This window comes from Leiobunum rupestre, chromosome 7 (assembly GCF_980474605.1).
Source record: "Leiobunum rupestre chromosome 7, qqLeiRupe1.1.hap1, whole genome shotgun sequence".
NCBI classification, from domain to species: domain Eukaryota; kingdom Metazoa; phylum Arthropoda; class Arachnida; order Opiliones; family Sclerosomatidae; genus Leiobunum; species Leiobunum rupestre.
This window is the reverse complement of record NC_143390.1, coordinates 39,415,922-39,435,919: the sequence shown is the minus strand read 5'-3', so window position 1 is coordinate 39,435,919 and position 19,998 is coordinate 39,415,922. Positions and strand designations below refer to the sequence as shown.

The following is a 19,998-nucleotide window of genomic DNA, read 5'->3' as shown; positions in this document are numbered from 1 at the left end:
GATATATCAATGATTAATTTAGCATGAAAAGAGTTTTTTCCGGTTTTTACCAGTTTTTACCACAAAAAACAGGTTTTGGCCGGGTTTCTGCCAATCTTGGTTTAAAGGACCTTATCTTTGTTCGAAAATTTTAGTTCAATCTCGTTTCGCCCATCAAAAAATAATAATATTTGTAATGTCATAATGTTTCGAACTCTGAGCGATACCAAAAGTTCATAAAAGAACACTGTCGAGAGAAGTGTCCATCTAGGCCATTAAAATGAGACTTGGACCTTCGCGCAGGCCTAAGGATCTTTCCGATAGGACGTGTACACCGCACCATGGCTCCAAAATTAACCTACGTGATACTTCGTCTAAATATGTAAAATTTTAAAATCACACTGCTGAAAACTTCTTTCGTAAAAGTTACTTTATATACTTGTAACGATACTCAATCTAAGTTAACGTCGCTTAACGATTGTATCTCAGTCGGCTTAAATTTCTTACAGGTGTGTATTGAAAAAATCAATTTACGTAAAACCTTCTGTTAATTTGGCTGTGAACAGTTACCTGGCTATTACCTGGAACATAGCAGCGCGTGCGGAAAAATGATTTCGTCACGTCGGGTAGGACGGGGGGGTGGGAGGGGGAAAGAGTTTCCCCAGAAATGAATCGTTTCCCCCCACCCACGGACGGTCGTTGAATAATATGTTATTATATCTCTCGGCGCTAGCCTGCTTGGCGGTTCACGTAGTCGCCAGTCTGTACAGGTTTTAAGGTAAACAAGAGGTTTGATGGTTTTTAGCGGGGAATGACACACAGCTAGTTTCCCCCCCCCCCCCCCCCCCCCCCCCCCCCCACCGCGACAAGCTTATTAAAAATATAAAGGAGAGACAACCAGCTTTCATATTTTATCCAGATTAATATTCGAAATGCGATCGACTTTGGTGCCAAAAGTATAACCCCCTTTCGGTAAAATGGCACTGTTTTTCTCTTTGGTATATTCGAGCCCGTAGTCTTTTTAATAATTGTCAGTATGACTCTTTCGCGTGATTTGAAATTGAACACGGATGGCAATTTTTTTGTGGCCACCCCAACAGTTTCAATGAAATTACAAGCGAAGTACCATCTTGATATTTGATCGGTTCTGTTTCGCGTTCGACCAAAAGTACAACGGGAAAATTGGTTTCCTATTCTATTTTCCGTCGAGTGCAAATTTAATCCGTACTTCATCGACTTCGATCTTCCGTTATTTAATTTAAGAAATGAAGCCCCAGTCAAAATATATTGTTAGACGATTTGCTAAATATAATTTATTATTTTTGTCGCGCGCTAAAGAACTAAGATAACTGGTATGAGAGAGAAAAAAATGTTTCTGATTTCATTAAATTGAATTAATTGCCTTCTATTTTACCATTAGGTGAGATTTAATATTCGTTGAACTCATCTTTAATGGAAATTAAATGTATTGAATATTATAATGAAGAAATAAGTTAATTAATGTTATAATTAAAAATTTAAATGCCACGCTATTTGTATACCGAGCTACGACTTAATTATCCAGTTTAGAATTTCCATAAGAGCGCCCCCTTTTAACGTGTCCACCCGCGAGTTGTAATGTTATATAAAAAGAAATCTGCCCGGGCAAGAGGGACGAAATCTATTGACTTCATTGTCAAGCTCACGTTGGAATTTCCATTGTAGACGGTGTATAAGTATAGGTTAAAATCTCCAGGGTTGCTTCGACAATGAGCCGCATTTTTGGACATTTGTTAAAGGTCGCTCCTCCTGAACTCCCGACAATAGCAAACCAGGCTCTTCCTCGCTTATTAAATCACCAATTTTTTCTAACATTATTATTTGGTTCGATCTTTTTGAACGAGCAGCGCAAAATCCCCATTCTTCCAGTCACGCGGAAAATGTCGGGAAAAAAATATCCAATAGAAGAAAGAGAAAAAAAAATAAAACTCTTAAAAGAAAAACTTGAATTTTGGAGGCGCCAAAATTCCGGAGGTTTTTTCTAAGTCGACGCGGCCCTAACCTGATAACCTTCTAAACCTTTTATTGTACGAAGTATCGAGAAATGACCTCCCCCGAGGGTGATATAAACCGTACCTTTATCTCGAACCTTGACTGAACTGTCAACTACAACGACCCCGTTTTATACGATGGCTTTTTGAAATTGACGAAAAACAGATCCATCGTGATTTGAATTGAGAATTATAGCGTTTTCCGACTATATCGCGTTGATATTTTTAGGATACTTGTATTTCCGTCGCGTAGGGCTTATAATTTCCGGGTTTGCGTTAACGATTTGCATTTGGCGAGAGGAAATATAGTTAGCGCGCGGCCTTTTCGTAAAACAATCTTCATGTCGTGACGTTAAAATCGTCGACAATCTCAACCTGTCATCGAAATCACGGTGGCCGTTGTACCAGGTCCTTTACCTGGGAGACGCAAATATAAAACAACAACTATTTAATAAAATGCGGAAAGTTAGCGAGCGTCGAGTTCCGAGTAATTGCGATTGTTTTGTAGCTTTTAATGGAAGGGTCCGTGACCCTCTCTTCTTCTTAAGAGTGATAAGCGCATTCTGGGAACTGAGCGTGACGGAAGCGAGCCTGACCCGCCAAAGTCTCGTTACGTACGAAACTGGTAGGCTGGATATTGATCCCAAAGAGACGACAGTCGCCCCTCCAGACGAAACGAAATATCAAATTGATGAACGTAATCTAATCGCGAATACTTTTATGACACTTATATCAATTGCTAGTTTAAGCTTCCCTCGCCTGGACCTCAAAGTGTAAGGTGTTTATGACGCTTTCCATATAGCTTATACGTTGACGTTTAAAGTACCTTTTGAAATATATTAAAAATATATTTGGTCCACATTTAGGTAAATTTCATCAAGTTTAGATAAATTGGAAATTTTTGCGGTCAAATTGAAACAATTTTTGGATAAAAAAAGGAAAAAATCTTAAATTTGATAAAAGTGGTAATTCTGTGAGAATTTGATAAAAGTGGTAATTCTGTGAGAATTTGATAAAAGTGGTAATTCTGTGAGAATTTGATAAAAGTGGTAATTCTGTGAGAATTTGATAAAAGTGGTAATTCTGTGAGAATTTGATAAAAGTGGTAATTCTGTGAGAATTTGATAAAAGTGGTAATTCTGTGAGAATTTGATAAAAGTGGTAATTCTGTGAGAATTTGATAAAAGTGGTAATTCTGTGAGAATTTGATAAAAGTGGTAATTCTGTGAGAATTTGATAAAAGTGGTAATTCTGGGATAATTTGATAAAAGTGGTGATTCTGGGAAAATTTGATAAAAGTGGTGATTCTTGGAAAATTTGATAAAAGTGGTAATTCTGGGAAAATTTGATAAAAGTGGTAATTCTGTGATAATTTGATAAAAGTGGTGATTCTTGGAAAATTTGATAAAAGTGGTAATTCTGGGAAAATTTAATTAAAATTTGAAATTTTTGTAGGATATTTTTTGGTTTAAAATGGTCAAAAACATTTTCGGTTGACATGACAAATCGAATGGGTAGTGCAACGTCTCCATTTGGGAAATTTCATATCTCATGTAGGTCTACATTACGGCCGACTTTATAAGAAAATCAGCAATAAATAACTCGGGTACTCCCCTTGTTAGTGGCCGCTATTTTTTTTCAAGCGGTGTAAACGGGCCTCTTAGCGACATTATGTAGAACAATGTTTCTCCATTTCAAAACCATCATAAACGTTGCAACGCGTTATTTTCTTGGTAATGATTCGCAAACTTACCTTTCCCAAAGTTGTATCATTTCAAATACCGTTAACGCGAACTTTACCATTATCGTTTATTATCCTGACTATAGAACAAAATATAATATATACATTAAATGAGGTTAAGCGCTAACGCGTAGGGAGAACGGGTAAACGTTAGTAAACGGTTCGTTCGTCTCACGAAACACTGAAACTAGTGTTGTAAGTCGGAAAATTTTCTGCGGAAAATGACCGAGGCCTTTTTTCCAGAAAATGTTTCGTACTTTTCCGAAAAATAAATAAATAAAATTCATTCCATGATTAGTCTAATATATTGTTTGCAAATTTAAATAAAGCGGCATTTTCGCCTCATTTTTTCGAATCTAAAAGTAAAACTAAACCTCTAGACTAGTTTAAACTGATTAACAATGTGACACTATTAATGTTTTGTAGTAGGTTTACTGTTATTAAACATTTTAAATCGATAAAAAGTTAAAAACATTAAAATCCTTTAAAAAAGTAATTTATGTTTAAATTTTTACCTCTCCGAGGGGACTATGTCCCGTAGGAGGGGTTTTACAATCACCGTGTCTGTCGGTGATTGTGTGTGTGTCTGTGGGTCTGTCTGTCTGGGCTGCGAACGCGTACGCATTTTCGGGGCAAAGTGTAATCGCTGCGTAGGCAGTTTCTTAGAATTAGGGAAAAGGTTTTTCCAAAAGAACCCTCTTTTTGCCATTGGGTGTAATATAGATATTTAATAATAATAATCAGCACCACCTTAGGTCTAAGTCATCAAGCGACTTTTGATTTTTCAATAGTACCAGGCGGGATTCGAACCTGAGTCCTCCTGCACGACAGGTGAGCGTTCTACAACAGAACCACGGATACATGTTACCATGAATATATCTAGCTATGAATATCCAACCCTACGATATAGCCCTTCTATCATGTCGATTTGATTTGGGTGGCAACTTTCGAGACCAGTGACGCGTTTTCAGCCAATCAGGAGACTGAAGGAAATGACGACATGCTCCTCGCTCGGTTGGAGCAGATGTGATTGATCACGTGACTAGATAAGCCCAACCCAAATTTTAGAGGGAGGTTAGAGAGGCTATTGCTATTGTATATTCATAGCTAGATATATTCATGATGTTACGCGTTAATGAAAATTAGAAACTCTTCCGAGGAGAGGTATATTTTGGCTTGCCAACTTGTTTATTTTTCCGATTTGCGGGAAATTTTCCGCAATTCGGAAAATGTTCCGGAAATGTTTCCGCATTTTATTTTTCAGGAAAATTAACAACACTAACTGAAACATTTGTTAGAAAACTTTCCATAAATTCCACGAATTTTAATACGTTTAGAAGTTTCGACAAACGCGAAATAAATGTAATATCGACTTGAAGTTTGGTCCTACGCGTCCGTATAAGTCGGTGTTTAACCTCCGCATTAAGTAGAAGCCAGCCAACCCTCTAAATAATGATAAATAATGACAAAAAATGCCTTATACGATAAAGTCGCAAATTCAAGGTTCGGAGCGTCATTAGGTAGTTAGTTAGGAGAAAGCCCCCTGTCTCGACAAAAAAGATTAAGTAATAAGGTTAATGATGCCGAAGAAAGAATAATATATATACCAGCGGTAATGAACACCGACTTGATGTTATATATTTATATTTTCATTGTAGGAACTGTTATATAGCTAAAAATGTCAAAAGATGGCCGATACTATTCTTATCGGGGTTATAAATACTTCGGAAATGATAAGTTCAAAAAAAACACACAACGGATCAACGTCCCATAAGCCCAGACTTGATAATTTTTTTTTCAAAATTGATGACTCATCGCTATAGATTTTTTTTATATATTCAGTTGAAAACGATGACGCAATAGGAATGATATAAACTGTTCCAAGTAATAAAAACGCGCGCTGTTTGAGCCGGCTAAAATTATGGTGTAAACAAGTCAATTTAAAAAAGATTTGCTATATATCCTGTATAGCATTTGTTTAGAAAAATAAAGATTCTTGATTCCCCCCATCTCGACGCTGCACCTCCAAACAATACCCTAAAGGTCCCGTCTGCGCGTAACTATTGTCTGGTACGGTTGTTGTCCCTAATTCTAGGTTATAAGCCGGAGCAACTTCTAATTTAACAGTAGGCTGGAAAGCGAAGAGCAGAGAACGGCTAATGGCGTTGGGGTTTTTTTATTCCGGTGATCGGTGCATTTCTACCTCCTCAAATACACGCTCTCCCAACGAAAAAGAATAAAAATGAGCGATTATCGGCGAGAAGAAATGCCCCAACCTGGATTTCGCGAGAGACGCTGACCCAAATTATATCGGACAAAATGATAACAGCTCGGGAATCAAATAGCTCTTCTCTCTTTCGGGAAATGTCTTTCGAATGAGGGGTCAACCAAAATATCTCTAGGACGTTTTTTGAGTGGAATTAACGTAATTTTGGAAAACGCTTTATTTATTCTGACACACCGAAAGGAAATAAAAGGTTTATATAGTTTCAAGATACGGAACAGTTAATATTTTGATAACAATTAACAACGGGGATTTATTTAAATTTGGGATTTCATGGAAACAAATTAATCTACAGGTACTATACGATAAATTTTTATTTGAATTTGCCAAAACATATAATTTGTAGGGAACTATTCGCGAGTCTGTTTTATATTTATATTGTCATTGAATCGGTTTGCTAAAATAAACTATTTTAAGAGGGTTTTACAATTAAGGTACCTCGAAATCAGAGTAGATATAGATGACGTAGAAACGCAACTGGATCAATAGAACTCAAAATAGATATAGATGACGTAGCAAGGCAACTAGATAAATAGAACTCAAATTAGATAAAGACGACGTAGCGATGCAACTGGATCTATAGAAATCAGAGTAGATATAGATGACGTAGCTACAACTGGATCAATTTAAATCAGTACAGATATAGATGACGTAGCTTAAACTGGATCTATAGAAGTCTGAGTAGATATAGATGATTTAGCTAAAACTGGATCTATAATAAAAAGGGTAGATATAGATGACGTAGCGATAATAATCAGGGTAGATATAGATGACGAAGCGACGCAACTGGCCTAAATTTTACCTCTAATTTGGAGTTTAGCCACTTAGAACTTGGATATTTTCCGCTCGCCAAACCGACTTAGCAGTAACAAAGTAATCGTATAAATAAGAAGTGGGTCAAATATGGCGCGAGTTGACGAATTACGGGAACCGCTGCCCAAAAATATATAAATGCCACTCTGGGTTAATAACACGACAATTTTCCCCCAAAACACACCAAAATACGGTAATTCCTTTTCTCGCATCGCCTATACTTTCTCCTACAACGCAAACAGGCAGAACCGGTCCGAAAGTTGCGCGAACAAAAAATAGGGTCTAATATAACACGACGCAACGCTCCCATATATTTATGTAAAAACGAACTCGCGAAAAGTAAACAAACGCTCTGTTTAGACGGATATAAATTTTCCAAAACATGAAAACAGATCGCGTTGGGATTTTTAAGAAACGCGTGAATAACCACGAGGAACGAAAAAGGGCAGTTAGTAACGGTTAATCAAGTACCGTTTGGATACGTTCTAGCACTCAACCAGTTTCTCTCTATCTCAACGTACGAATTATCCAAAATATATATAAATTCTCCGCATTTTGAAAACCTACGCAATCTCTGAAAAATTAAATTAACCCAAAAAAATGTAGCGATTTAAAAACGGGGGGAGATATTTTTTTAGGGTAAACCTAAATAATATACGAGTTATAAAAGTATATATATTGGACGTTATCCCAGATTTAAAAGGGAAAGGGCCGATTTGGCTTCCTCCTTCCGTTACCGATAAGCCGGTTTTTACGCCAAAAAAATTAGGAATGCAAAAAAAAAGGTAAGTTGGAGGAAATTTTGATATAATAAAACACGAAGCGGCTATGGTCCGCTAAGTTTTGATTTTCAAACCGGTATCGGACTCCTCTCTTCGATATCTATATATTAAAAAAAAAGTATTACAAAAGACGGACCCGTATGCCGGTAACGGAAGAAAAAAATGGCGGAATTTCAAATTTGATTCTATACGGTGTTCTAACAGCTTCAAAAATTGGGACTGACGGTACCGCGCACCCCTGATTTTCGTACGCGTATCCGCTGTGGGTACGCGACTGCGATAACGAATAGGTGACCCTTGTTTAGGCAATTTCCTTTGTGTAAATTCGTACGATATAAAGGGCCGGAATTGATAATAATCGGGGCCTCTTTCGCCAGCACACCCCGGGTGAGCGCGCTCCCTCCCTTTCCAAGTTTGGGCTAAATAAATTTGCTCGTGGGGCGAACACTTAACGAATTATTAGCTAACGATAACGGGAAACAAATTCGCGGATTGAACTAACCCAATCGCGGCCTCGTTCTGTTTCGCCAAAGAGTACTCTCGACGAACTGCGTTTAGCCGCGACGGAGTAAACCAAACATTTCAAGTTGGAATAAACGTCCAAATATTTGTTTAGATAGGAATCTATACGGCTGGAAATTTATTCGTTAGAAATATACCTATAAAGAAAAAAATTAAATTTCTAGGAATTCCCACAAAAAATCTATTACCTACGAATGCTAACAAGAAAAGTTAATAATCTATGAATACCTGCAAAGAAACATTTTATTATCTGGAAATGCCTGCAAAGAAACATTTTATTATCTGGAAATACCCACAAAGAAAAATTTTATTATCTGGAAATGCCCACAACAAAACATTAATAATCTAGGAATACCTGCAAAAAAATAATAATCTATGAATACCTGCAAAAAATAATAATCTAGGAATACCTGCAAAGAAACATGTTATTATTTGGAAATAACCACAAAGAAAAATTAATAATCTAGGAATACCTGCAAAGAAACATTAAATTATCTAGGAATCCACACAAAGGAACATTTAATTATCTAGGAATCATCACAAAGAAACATATAATTATCTAGGAATCCCCACAAAGAAACAATAAATTATCTAGGAATCCACCCAAAGAAACAATAAATTATTTAGGAATTCCCACAAAGAAACAATAAATTATCTAGGAATCCACACAAAGAAAAAATAATTATCTACAAATATATATATCCACAAAGAAAAATAATTATCTAGAAATACCCTCAAATTAAATTTTAGTTAAATACGCGTGAAAATTAAGTAGATAGGAATACACTACTAAAGATATACAACATCCATACATCTTAAAAAAAACCTTAACGTACTAATTTTGCAAAGCGTGTGTCACGGTTCAGCCTCTAGAAACTATTCGAAAGCAATAATTCACTTATTTATGCAACAGTAACCAAACTTCTTTCGAGGGTAAAAAACACGCGGGAAGAAGGGAAAAAAATTGTTGTTATCCCGTTCTTACCCTAAAACACTTTCTCAATAAGCCGTAAAAAAGCGGGCCCGTTATTTATTAAGCTAATAAAAATGACGTTGCGAACGCTGACAGAAGGAGGACGACGATATAATCAAGCCCTACATTCTTCCGGCGTCGTACGACCCCGCGCGTTTGACCCAGTGGTCGCGTTTCACCAGCCAGCGAACGCAGCCTGTCATATTGGTGTCTAGGGCGACAACTCGGCATTCACGCCCAAAAAATATCCAACGGAAGAGGCGACGGGGGGACCAACCATTCGTACAAAGAAACAAAGCCGGACCATCAGGGGGGGATTACGAAGAGGGCTAAATAGAATCGGCAAAGTTTACATAACCGGCCTCAGTATGGTGTAGAAAATAATTAGCAATATCCTGGCTTGAAATACTACGAGCTTTATTTTGAAAGGAATTAGGTGGCGCGTGGGGATTTGGAGGGGGGTGGCGCGTGCGGGGGAGGTCGCCTTATACAATAGTTCAGAGAGAAAGGATGGTATTGTATTGACAGTCTCTCATTAGCAGTTCCATGTTTGTACCTTCTAATGAAAAGACAACCGGCGACGTACAATACATTTTAAGCCATTGTTACGCAAACAGTTCTCGCTTTATAATTTTTCCGGAGAAAAAACTGATTTGGGTTTGTAGTAAAACCTTCAAATTTTTTGTAGGTTTTGATATAATTTTACTTGAATATATATTGTAAAATGGGTTATGGTTATCGAATTCCTTAAATCGAATATATAATTATATTTCGCGTAATAGGCAAAATTTTAGTTTAGAATATTATTAAAACAAAATATGGTCAATAAATAGAATTACTGTTTAAATAACTTTATAATTAAAATATAAATCAACAGATAATCTTAGCTAGTAGGTCAAGAGTTTGTAAAAGTGCCGTAATCCTTCAAGCTCAACTTTCCACAAATATATTAGTAATAAATTAAATAAAAACTTTAAATTCAATTCAATCGGCGATTTAATAAAAATCTTGGTTAACGTGAATAGCAGCGTAAAATAATAAATAGTCAGATGTATATGAAAGAAATAAGAAAAAAGTATGGTACTTTTTTATCCGCAACGCGTAGGCCTAGTTCACTTTCTACGAGTTTGCAAAAGCGTTGTTGAAATTGAGGTCAAAAGCGAGGGACGGCAACTAAGCGGGCAGCCAGAGGAGCAACCCCTTTCAAACGCCACTCCATTATCCGTTCCCTCTCGCGTGTATTGCTTAAAAGAAAGAGATGAAGAAGAGATGACACCGCCAACTCAATTTGGTATTCTCCGGGCGAGAGACTATACTTTCATTATAATTGATTCTAAAAGGGCTTTGTTCATTTCGCGGCTCCCAGCCTGTGGAGAACCTAATTATTATGGCTAAAGGAGTGCGCGCGTGAAGCTTAGGACGAATCCCGGATACTAGAGCGTAGAGAATCACTCTTAATTGACCATTTATAAACTTTATATCGCGTCTAAGTTGAGAGCCATTATAGAGTTACAAAAGCTTCGTTTCAAACTGCTAAAACAATTGTTGATTCTTTTTTATTTTAAAAAGGCCGAGTTGAATTAAATAAAATAATTTATTATTTTTGTTTTAAACATATCGAATTAATTTAATACAATTATTTTTATTTATTTAAATATCGATTTAATTTAATTTAATTTAATTTAATTCAATTATTTTTAATTATTTAAATATCGATTTAATTTAATTCAATTATTTTTAATTATTTAAATATCGATTTAATTTAATTCAATTATTTTTAATTATTTAAATATCGATTTAATTTAATTCAATTATTTTTAATTATTTAAATATCGATTTAATTTAATTCAATTATTTTTAATTATTTAGATATCGATTTAATTTAATTCAATTATTTTTAAGTATTTAAATATCGATTTCATTTAATTTATCGATTTCATTTAATTCAATAATTTTTATTGTTTAAACATCATTTTCATTTAATTCATTTTTTAATTTTATTTTAAAATATCTATTTCTTTCATTTCTTTTATTTGTTTAATTTTATTTTAAAATATCTATTTCTTTCATTTCTTTTATTTGTTTAATTTTATCTTTTAAACAATTTATTTCTTGTTTAATTAAGTTTTGTAATATTTGATTAAATTAATAATAAATTATTTCTAATTGGTTTGCTTTGAATTAAAATTACCATTTATGGTATTTATCACATTTTCATAATTTATTGAAGTATTTAAGTCATTAATTTTTTAAATTATTAAATTGATGATTCAATTTAGTTTGTATTATTTCAATTTAATTACTACATTCTATTGGGTTTGCTTCGAATTAAAATTACTATTAAAATTATTTCTGACATTTTCATAATTTATTGTAAGTAATTAATTAAAAACTATTAGTACTATTTAAATTCAATTACTTTATATTTGTTTCGCTTATTATATAGATTATTTCTAACATCTTCATAAATAACTAAATAAATACTACAATAAATATTTAAATCCTAATTTAAACTGATGATTTGAATTTAAAAAAAACATGGTTAAAGCACGCTTGTCAGATAAGCTTTTTTAATTTTTGGTGTATTCTAACTTTGCTTTTGAATACAAATTAACCTAATAAAAGAAAAAGGTACGTTTTATAGGTTTATCGTAGAATTTTTAACTTGGTCGGGTTCAACGAATTCATTCTCATTTTTTAGGCGCAACCCCGGGTGACGGTTTTTACTTTTTAGTCAAATGAGGGAAATGCAAATTGGTCGATTTCTCAGCACCTCTTCTCGTTGATTTTAAATATACATCAAAAGGCTGTATCTAATTGGTCACACATCGGCGTCGTTTTAAACGAGTATTTATAGTTAATCACGTGTGAACAGGTTTCTAATTACCGCTTTTCATTTTTTGCCGACTGTTTTCCATTTGAATGCCAGCCGTGAACGAGATTTGAAACCAATTAATCATTTTTCCTTTCATTTTAACGAATCGAATCTAAGAAATAATAATCTTACCTTAACCTTCCAATTAAAAAGAATTCAACTTTTTAAATGGGGATGTTCAACAAAGCCGCGTGGTCGTGTATTTGACATAAGAAACGTTGGGCCTTTTTAACGCATTTCCTTAACAAGGAGACTACCCGAGGTGATTATCACGGATTTTGTTGAAACTCGGGGGTTAGTTGGACCTTATGGTAGTATGAAAATTGCCAAGGGGAAAAGTTGCAATGGGCTTTAGTTTTCCCATGGCAATCGAAAATGTTTTTGATCTCTCAAAACAAAAAAAAACCTCCATTTAAAAAGCATGTGATGTTCTCGGTTTCATAGGGTACTTACTTACTTAAAAAATTTGAAAAAATTAAATTTTCAAAACTTACTCAAAAAGATGAATTTGACCCCTTTTGGGTAAAATTGATCAATTTTGGTTAAATTTTAACAAAATTTGGGTAACCGAGAAAATATCTTGCTTTTTTTAAATGCAGAGGTCAAAAACATTTTCGATTGCCATGGGAAAACTAAAGCCCATTGCAACTTTTCCGTTTGGAAATTTTCATACTACCATAAGGTCTACCTAACCCCCGAGTTTCAACAAAATCCGTGATAATCACCTCGGGTAGACTCCTTGTAAGCTATGGCCTAACCACTTTAAGTCGTGGGCGTGTTAAGGGTATTTCGACGTTCACAATCAAAGTAAGGGTAATACCCTCCTCCCAAGTAACACGTTTTTCTTTAATTGGCGATGATAATTATTTCGAGTAGGTAGAATTTAATTTGAACATCACGAAGTTAATTAAGAATGTCGCACCACGGTTGTTAACATTTTTAATTTTCTTCGTCGCCAAAAATAGCTATTTTCGACAACAATACAATATATTGGTCCTTTTGCCAAGAAATCGAAAAAATACAACGCGAATTTCGCAACACGTTATCGCGAACACATTCTCGGCGAGTTAAAAATAGCCATCTACTCCGAACGTTGGTTTTCTTATATTTCTGAAAAAACAATTTCTCGTGGCGACGTTGAAAAGAGCTGACAGTTCGCGTAAAGGCGGGGACGTCATTCGAGGTATACGATGGGACCTTGCATCCGTAAATTACATTAGACGCGAAAGAAGTTCGTTTAGCGCAAACTCGGCGGGGGGTTCATTGTTATTTATACCATCCCACTTCTCCGCGCTATAAATCCCATTTCATTAAAAGCCCGCTTCTTTAATAGGGCGTAAAACGGGTACTCCCGAAAGTGAAACCCTCGATCCATCGTCACGTGGAGCGAGAGCCAGGCTTAAAATTAGCGCCCGCTTAGAACGGAGCCCGGGCTTTAGCGAACGACCAACGTCACCGGATCCTTACTCCCAGACTCCGAGAACGAGGTACGGTTTGTACCGAAGTAAAGATCCGCGATTGTCAGACGAGTAGAATCCCCCCTTTTTATCCTAGAGTCGTTACGGGCGCTCTATCGAAAAGCCCTATTTATAAAACGCCGAGAAAAATTGTCGGCTCGAAGGTCATTTACCCGTCTTTACAAGACCGAACGCGGTCACTCGCGCCGCGCCGACGAAATTTGTAGTCCAATGTTGATGACCTAAAGAACTTTTTTTCTCCAATCTTCCCTAACCGAGAGCGTCTTGTAAATACTACAGATTGAATAAAGAAAGAAGAGTTTTAAAGATCCTGTTTTTAATTTTTTTCGGATCCGCGAAAGCGTTTCGAAACAGCCGCCCCCGACAAGCGTCAAATCTCGGATGCTTTTGTAACTTTCACTCTATTCAAAGACGCAAAACGAACTATATTAAAACTAAAAATAAGCCTCCTCGCTCTAAAATAAACACGACGTAAATCGACAACGACGTAACGTTTAAAAGAAATATATTTTACGTACTTTAAGGAAGGGGAATTTGAACCGTACTCTCGAGACATTTCTAAAATTACGATTTGAAGACGTTTTAGGGCTTTTTTGACAACGGTGGAGGGGGGCGGGTGTTATTACCGCCCTCCCAGTTCTTGTCGGGTCGTGTTCAGGTATATAGAGGCAAATCTGGGACAACAGTGTCAAAGATGAGTCGGAGATTCTGGTTTTTTTAGTAGCAAACGTGGATACGCGAATCGAGAACGCGAAAGCCATTAGTTCTATTAATAAAATTGGCCGCCCCCTTTGCCCCCCTTTCCCACTAATTAACACGTCTGGGGCTTTTTTAAAGGTGTTCTTTTAGTTACTACCCCCCCCCCCCCAATTCCCAAGTTTTTTTTAATAATTTCTTGTTTTTACGCTAGAGTGGTTTCGGGTGCTCGAAAAAAATATTCCACCCATTTTTATTCGGAAATAGGCCAAAGTAACGCTTGTAAACTGTACGGCTACTTTTACAGGCGCTCTGGCCTATTTTAGATCTCGCGGAACGTGTATACGTGACTGGTTTAATGGTTTGTTTCGTGTTCGTCGCGAAATTTAATCGGGTTTTTTCCTGGACGTTTCATTTATCAACCGATCTACGATTATAAATATAGAACGTAGAAATTATAATGAGTGGAGGTTATATCAACTAACTTTTTTTAATTAAAATAAGAGATGTCGTATAATATCGGTGACATTTTACGACCAGAACGAAACTTGGACGAGTATTTTGACCTTTTTCAATGGACCAAAATATTTTACGGTAGAGTCTAGAGCTTATACATTTTCCACGGTGTGGCGCGTCAACCCATAAATCGGATATTTGCATTGCCGACTAAGTCAATAAGACGTACTTTTTATTTTGCATACGCCAGCCTTTTTTTTTTATTTTACAACGCGATAAATTCGTGGAATTTTATCCATTCGGATGACGATAAACGATTCGTAGAAAAGTCGCCGCAACAATAAAATATGAAATGGAAATTCGTCCCTTCTGCAATCTGTTTTCCACGAATCAACTTTGATATAAAATTAATTCTGTTTCTGAAATTTCTGGATAAATATGGCATACAGAGAAACTTTTTCAAACATTTGCTAGAAAAAAATATTTGTCTTAGGTTCAAAATAATCAATGCGACTCAATTTTTGCGTATAATTTTACTAATGAAAATTATACTAATGCAAATTGACCCTTAAATAATAAATTTATCAAAAAAGATATGAAAAAAATATCAATTAATCATAATAATCAAAGAGTTAAAGTTATACATCTCGTGAAATTTTAAATTTATCCAAAAGTCATTAAATTATCAATTAGCTAGTACAAACTAATGAGCGAAATTTGGAAAGTGGAGGTAAGTAGACAATGGTAATTAGAAACGTAACGACCTCGTATTGCGTCGGGTATTTCGACAGTTCTCCCATTCAACGCGTATTTCGATAACTCGAAGTCGAAGCCTGTTATAGTAATCCTGATAAAAAGGACCCACTAATAAATAACGGAATCCCATTGTCGATCTTACAAAGGTAAAAAAAAATGTCGTGGAGAACACTTTAGCTCGCCGAGGATTTCTCAACAAAGAACATCTTCCAAATATTTGTCGAAACGCCACGATTCCCTGCCACGCAATGCGCCGTATTTAAACGCGAGTGTACGTACGACAGAAACAAAGAAGCTATTCATTTCAGCCTTCCATACCCTCCATTTTTTGCTCTCTCTCTCTCTCTCTCCCACAGTCAGAGTACGGATAAATGATTCACCTTCACCTTGGCAATGGCTGCCGAACGGGGAAAGAACGCGTCTACCCCTATTCTAATAATAATTATTATGATGACGAAAATTGCGAAAACCGTCGCGGAAAATCAACGCTGCAAAGGTATATCGCGATATGGCCTCGTACGCGATACGTCAACGCGTTTTACCACCCTCACTTTGACACGTCAAGCGAAGGCCGCCTATGACGTCCGTACTGACAGGTGTACTCCTAATTCTACGGACGATAAATCGCGGACAACCCCCTGGATTCGTCGGGGAATGCGTTGACTCGCTGAAGAAATAAAACGCATTTTAGCAGGGGTAGTTACCCGAATCGTCGCAATCACGTTTCGAGAAATATTACGAAAAAAGTAAAGTACACATTGATCTAACAATGTAAGTGACAGTACGCAGCCGGGTAAAGAATGGTAAGGCGGTCCGTCAATAGGGCATTGAGCTGGTAATCACGCGCGTGGTCTACATCGCGATGGGGAGGAAACTTAATTGACGGGTTCAGAGTCTCGCTCAAACTTTCAAAAGTTTCGGGGGCAATTTAACGATGTTTCTAACCATCCCAACGGTACGAGGTACCTAGATGAAAACAGAATATTTAATGACCGCTCCGTCCGCTATTTAGGAATATTTGACATTCAAACAGGTACTAGTTTTAGTCTTGAAACTTTCGGACATTTGCGGTTATATATTTTCACGTGTTGCTGAAAATTATTAATTGAGAGGTTAAAAACCCGATCTTAACGGCAACGTCTAGGCTATGTTGTTTTATAGTTGTTTAGCGTTGCTTTCTTGGATAGCTATTTTATTTCCGAAGCTTTGTAAATCTGCAACTGCTTCACCTTTGGCCTTTACATTTTGGCCTATGATGAAATTTTCCTCTTTTTCCAGCGATGAAATTTTCCCCTTTTTTCCAGCGATGAAATTTCCCCTTTTTTCCAGCGATGAAATTTCCCCTTTTTTCCAGCGATGAAATTTCCCCTTTTTTCCAGCGATGAAATTTCCCCCTTTTTTACAGCGATGAAATTTCCCCATTTTTTTCCAGCGATTAAATTCCCCCCTTTTTTCCAGCGATTAAATTCCCCCCTTTTTTCCAGCGATGAAATTCCTCCCTTTTTTCCAGCGATGAAATTTCCCCATTTTTTCCAGCGATGAAATTTCCCCATTTTTTTCCAGCGATGAAATTTCTCACTTTGCTCAAGATACAATATTTCCTTCTGTGCGTGATGAAATTGCTCACTTTGATGAAATGTGTCCTTTGCTCGTGATGAAACTACTCCCTCTGATGAAATTGGTCCTTTGCTCGTGAGGAAACTTTTATAAGTGAGGCTGAACATTCTTGTACGCGTAAGAGACTACAAAGTTAATTTTAAAATATTGCACTGGCTTAGTTGAAATCCGACAACTTCCTTATCTCTAATTGAGACAATAGGGTGGTTTTACTTTTTATTAGGACACCACCTGCGCAATTGTTTAATTATACAACGAACGCCTTAAAGTGGGTCTCGATATTTCTTGGCATTGTCTTAAACACTCGATCGGAATGAGCGCTTTTGACCAAACGCCGCAGTCAGGCGGACAAACTAAAAATCTTTATCTCCGATACACGTTTCTTCGAAACAATGACAATTATTAGTTAAAAGCGGCATTAATATATAGAAGTCATTGTACTTATATAGTTTAGCACGCCGAGTATTACCCACACATTTTCGACGAAATTTACTGCCAAAATAACGGGCGTTGTGCCGACTAAAACAATGAAGGATATACAAATACAATTTTCTATCATTTTGTTCTTCGAAATATAATTTTTTTCCTCTAGTAAATATTACAACGATATAATATGGGAGTAAAAATATATATAATATACAGGTTTCTAATACTAGGTTTTGGTCCTGGAAGCCAGAATCCGGAACGAAGCCAAATGGGAACAAGTCGGGTTTGAGATATAGAAAACGAGTGTTTCATTATAAAAAGAATTATCCAACGGTTATCTGGCTATAATTAAAAAGGCGATGAAGCATTGCACCCTCCAAGTTTGGAACAATGCTCTCGAAAATAACTTTCAATTGGGAAATTAAAGTATAGGCCTTCTGAAACCTTTTCACAATTTTATCTTGAATATTTTTCTTCCACGTTTTTGTGGATAGATAAACTTTTCAAAATGTAGGTTAGATTTGTAAAACAAGTTGATTTTTTGGACCGTTTGGAGCTTATAGATTTAAAAACTTAATAATTTTGCTATAATTACCGTTAGTAAATTAATTCAAAATTATTTCTATAAATACGCTATATGACTGTGAAATATGTTTTGCCCGAAATCTACCGTAATATATTTAAAAACGTATTAATTTAGCTAAATGTACGCGATAATTACCCGTAATAAATTATTTAAAATATTTGTGTAAATACACGATGATGTTGAAATATGTTTTGCCCGGAATTTTAGTTGATGACTGAACTTCGAAGCCAGCGCCAACTGCAAAAGTTTACATATTTTCATTTTTCTTCAAGAATTCGTTTCTGTTTACTTCCGCAATTATGCGGCGTTTTTATTTGGGGAGGTTTTTAGTTATTTGTCAAGTACAAAATGCATTCCCTCCACTGTTCCGCCCCACCTCGCATTTGTAATATAATATTTACGACAAGGCTTCTGCTTATATTAAACGATGCTAGGGGGGATGATTTATATACGAATATTTTTTCTAATTTTTCTCGCAATCTCGTTTTGTGTCGAAGATGCTTTTGGAATATATTGGGGTATCTCTCTATTCGGGATTGATTTTAACCTTTTTTGTGGGTCGTCTCAATTGGCTATTATGCAAAAGCGATTCTATACGGAGATAGCGACGGGGCAGGCTTTTGATTGATGAGTTACGTATATAAATAATAATAATATACAGTGGGTTTTTTATCGTTTCACATAAATTCGGCAAGTCGCCTAATATAATATATATAAATAATCGCAACCCGTGTACGCTGTTAATATAAATAGACCTATATCTAAACGAAATAAATCAATGACTACAATTGATTTATTCTGCGAATGCTTTATTTATTTCGAATAAAATTCAGCCTAATGAAAACATAATCAGCTGTAGCTATGAAAAGCGATTAATTATGTCGTCCCTAATAGTTACTTTCTCCGCAATATTTACTAAAACAAACATATTATAATAGTTCATCACCAAGCATTTAAGGATTCATGGTTTAAATTATACACTACGCGATTAATGTAATTAATTTCAGTTTACATAGAGACACCTAGCGGCCAACGCGAGAAATTCGTAAAATGCTTGATTTTCGATTTTTTATTATTGCGCGATTAGTGGTTTTAGGCAATCGAGTCGGTTATAGTGTCAATTTTTTTTTCCATCGAGTATTCGAGTCGAGTAATCGGGGAAACTTTCTCTTATTCGAGTCGAGTAACTTAAAAATAAACGAACGACACACGAAATCAACTTTATTTTTTCAACGGTTTGTTTATAATGTATCAACAAAGTGATATATTAAGGTATGTATTAAATAATATTAACAGTAAAAAAGTAAATGTAACTTTTTAGAGGTCGTTATGTGAGGCTTGAATATAGTTGAAATCTTACTTGAATCTATGTTCACCATAGTATAATTAACAAACGCTCTGGCTTTTCCTCAGCCGCTTTAATCTTTCGCCTTTTACTAAAGATTACCGTGGGGAAGAGCATTCAATGAGCCTATAGGCAATTTTTGAAAACTCTGCCATCTGGCGGAGTTACTTAAATAAATCAAAATGAAATACACACTGTAAAACCAATACCTCTTGTATAGACCATTAATCTCAAACAGCAGTAATCAATAGGGTGATAAAGGCAATCTTGTCCATTTTATTTATAAATAGGCTTTTTCTAGGGCTGTTCAAGTAGTGGTTGTAAGCTATCGAGTACGAAACCTCGATTAATATTTAGGAGCTGGTTTTACTCAAGTAATTATGAAATTAAATTTAAAAGTAACTTTCAATGCTGAAAAATATTCCTTTAATTTAAATGAACCGCAGTTTCCACAACTTTGTAGGTACCGTTTATTGCCCCCCAAAAAGTAGTAAAAGCCACTCTTTGAACTTTGAAGCAACGAGGATAGAAAATACAAATACTCGAGCACCTTATTCGAGTAATCGGGTACCCGAATATGCAATTTTTTGATACTCGGTAATCGACGAGTATTCTCCAATTAATCATTCGAGGTCGAGT

The 19,998-nt window shown here is 35.8% G+C and overlaps 1 protein-coding gene and 1 non-coding gene across 3 annotated transcripts in view; both read left to right on the top strand.

Annotated features, from left to right (window-relative positions):
* Window positions 1–19,998, top strand: part of LOC149936260 (zinc finger protein 704-like) — a 69,574-nt gene that overhangs the window by 16,371 nt on the left and 33,205 nt on the right. The gene's annotated exons all lie outside the window — the stretch shown is intronic.
* LOC149936261 (U5 spliceosomal RNA) lies at window positions 19,408–19,525 on the top strand. The gene has a single exon (XR_016472705.1). It is a non-coding gene; the product is annotated as a U5 spliceosomal RNA (small nuclear RNA).